Consider the following 3,462-nt stretch of genomic DNA (forward strand, 5'->3'; position numbering starts at 1 on the left):
CTGACTGAACACACATATTCACATTCATGCACATACAAGTCCTATCACATAAGCTTCCAGAACCTCTTTTTAGCTTTGTCTGTGCAGTTGCCACTGCCTCTGTTGAGGTCATTTTCCAAAATTATACTATCTGCAACATCCCTATTATGTACCAATAATGCTGCATTACTTTAATTAGCCTTATTGCATTGCAAGGTTATCCAAACAGGATGGGAATATCAGAGGTAGAACTTCTGGTGCATGGTTGCTCCAGGCACATGTGCATAGATGAGGATGCAAACTACTCATCTTTTATGTAGGCAGAGGAACCTGCACTTAACCAGCTGGCCACAATCTATTTTTAGTTTTATGTGCATAAAACCTGTTTTTGAAATAGCCCTAGCAACTGTGATTATAGAGCACAATATCAAATTATCCTAAGGAGCTCCAATGAAAGCTGCTTTACCTTTTCCGCCTCCACGCTGCTGGACGCTTCCATCTTGGAGACTATCTTTCTTAACTTCCTCACCATTGAGTATGAGTCTAGAAAAGGTAAAGTAGGATAAGAAACCAACCAACTGTCACAGTGTGACAACTCTGAACATATATTTGTTTGGCACTGGTCAAAATGGTCACTGGGGGGGGGGAGTCTTGGATTCTGTTACCCATGTTAAGACAGGAATAACATATCGAGAAACACAAAGCTGGGACTTGGACGAAGAAGCTAACACAAATAAGGAATTGAGAAACAAATTACTAACGATAACTGTTGACCCTATGTGTAAAACTCTGGATTCCACAGCCATCGCTGATAGCAATATGCAATCCATTCAAACTTATGCGTCTCTCAACATCAATTGTTACCACCGTGTGTAACACTCAATTTAGGCAACTGCTTACATAACGTACCCTTTGAGTTTTTTCTCTGCATGTATGTCATATTGTAATCTATGGGTGACCCTGAACGACAGCTCATTCAATGAGGGGCCTGTGACTACTAAAAGATCAGGAACTACATGACTGCTATCGCCATAAATACAGCGGTTTGCCTAACATTCACTAAATGACACAATGGCATATGCTGCAACAACGTCAGCTTTTGTAGTGTAGTGCATAAGATTATGAGTGGCAGCACCCAAATACCCAGATATCATATTATCAACCATGTCCATCTTGTACACTATATTTACACTTCTGTGGAATCTTTGCCAATGCCCATTTACCTTATCACGGTTTGCTCCACAAATTTACATAGCATACCACAAAAATCAGATTAATCACGTGCTTTTGTTTACATTCATCAACCACAGGCAGGGTTGCAGAATGAATTTAATGACAGGACACTTCAGCTTCAATAAACAGGAAAACCTTACCATAGTTGTTCTCAGATATTTCCAAACGTTTCTCTAAGGTGTTGACCTTGTCCTCCAGTTCTGCTACTCGCTGTTCAGCAGGGCAACCACATCCACCTGTGACCTGCAGAAACGGCTTCTAATCAGCATAATCAAATAAATGGTGCAGACGCAGTGGTCGTAGAATTTCATAACTGAAAAGGACTAAATTCAGACATGAGACGACACAATCTCAGCTTGTCAGTGTGTCGTTTTCTGGTTTGCCCACACCTAGACTTTTTCAGGTACAGAACTAGTAAATAATTTAAGCTACATCTAGCTTTAAGCAACAACAAAATAGTATCAACTGCATTTGCAATTACATTTCCAAGTAAATATGGAACAATGCAGCTATGACACACTCATCGCAAATGAGAAGACCTTGAGACTATATGACTAGATGAGATAGCAGGTAAGAATTAAGAGTAAGGTTTTTAATGAAGAATACGACAAAGATGGCCTTTTTGATCTTCTGGCGTCTAAAATGCACGAATTTTCGCTCGCAGTCTAGCAAACAAGCCCGTTTGATGCGTACGACAACTACTGTAGTTTATTACAAAAATATAAAAAATTAGCCATCCAATACCAATCACTTTTATTGGGCAGCGGCACTTACAATCCAACTGCACTAAAAGTAATTTAGTTATTATGAATAATGTCCATAACTGCTTGAAGCCGTCAGTGAACCCACGTGACAAATATAGCGTGAAGTGAAACACCCGCTACTTCTGGAAGTCATGCAGCAGAGAGATTAGTATACCTTGTGTCTCTTTGTGGCCAGTTCCTCCGCTGGAAGCACCTCTTCAATGCGGGAGGACTGATGGCGGCCATTTCTGGCCAATTTTGTTCGTTTTCGTTCCATGGCCTTTTCCGTGCCTGTAATACCGTCACAACATGGAACATAAAAATTAGTTCCAGCAGTCTAACAAGGTGGTACATAAGTATACTGGGTTCAACACTTACCACAATCCAACAGCTCGGCTAACGCGGGCGGCTCCCCTGTCTTCCAGTTCACTTCCAGCATCGTATGCCGCAGTTCTGTGATTGCTCCTTCTTCACTGAGGAGACGCACTCCTACCTTTGTGTCCACTAGTGTACGGACGGGGTACACATCCCAAGAAGGCTCTGTTGTCCAACACACAAGTATATGCGTCATTCTGTTGATGTGATGTGAACAAACCGGAATGACGGAATAGCGTGGTCTATGGCGCCTTGTTTTGAAAGTCTGACAGACAACATGGCTAGGCTTGGATTCGTGCTTGTGTTGACCTAAAAATTGGCAGAGCCGCCTTGTGGCAATACTTATATTTTAGGCGGAATCTGAACCTGAACCATTTACTTTGACAACAAAGCATTTTTTTATATTTGTTGCGGTGCAGGATTAAATAATGAACACTGACCAATCAGCCCTCTCCTCTAGTAATAGGCTATAGCGCTGCAGCCTCAAGTCAATCCACTTGGTGCAAGCTTCAGTGCAAGACGTCCATCCGTTTCGTTCAATCTTAATAATGCAGCACAGAACGACAGCAAGTTCAGAACGACACATATATTTGTGTGTTGGATGACAGAGCCGTCCTGGGATGTGCACCCCGTCCGCACACTCTTGCTTCTTGGTCTCGTTTTGACTTCGTTCTTCCACATATGCCTAAGTAGGAGACATGGAGCCGAAAAAGAAGTATGGTCGATATCTCTGGGACCCCACGTGCAACGTGCCGGCCCGTTCTCGACATCGATTAAAAGAAAAAAGCGCCGCTTCTAATGGAAATCCGCCATCTCCACCGCGGAACATAGACACTGAGCACGACATACAGGGGTGCTCTAATTTCACAGCTGAAGCGTTCCCTACGAATCCAGTGTACAATGCTGCTGACGAGGAAATGCCGATAAACTCTGAACCAGGTCCGGGGCGTAGTGAAAGCATCCCTGATCCCGATTGTGACGATTCCGATGCCGAGGAGGAATTAATACGCTCTCCAGCCGGCAGCGGGTGGAACAGCCCACACAGCTACAGTTCCCCTAACTCTTCAGATAACTCTACCTCTGAAGATGATGCAGATGTTCTACCAGATAAAGACTCTGACCTGGTAAGACA

General features: G+C 43.2%; 1 long non-coding RNA gene across 1 annotated transcript; it reads right to left on the bottom strand.

Annotated features, from left to right (window-relative positions):
- Positions 1-440: 440 nt before the first annotated feature.
- Positions 441-2,990, bottom strand: LOC135372793 (uncharacterized). Its single transcript, XR_010416116.1, has 3 exons — positions 2,131-2,990; positions 1,353-1,455; positions 441-522 (listed from the first exon to the last, which is right to left on the bottom strand). It is a non-coding gene; the product is annotated as an uncharacterized LOC135372793 (long non-coding RNA).
- Positions 2,991-3,462: the final 472 nt, after the last annotated feature.

The sequence above is a fragment of the Ornithodoros turicata genome, unplaced genomic scaffold (assembly GCF_037126465.1).
Source record: "Ornithodoros turicata isolate Travis unplaced genomic scaffold, ASM3712646v1 Chromosome17, whole genome shotgun sequence".
Lineage (NCBI taxonomy): Eukaryota > Metazoa > Arthropoda > Arachnida > Ixodida > Argasidae > Ornithodoros > Ornithodoros turicata.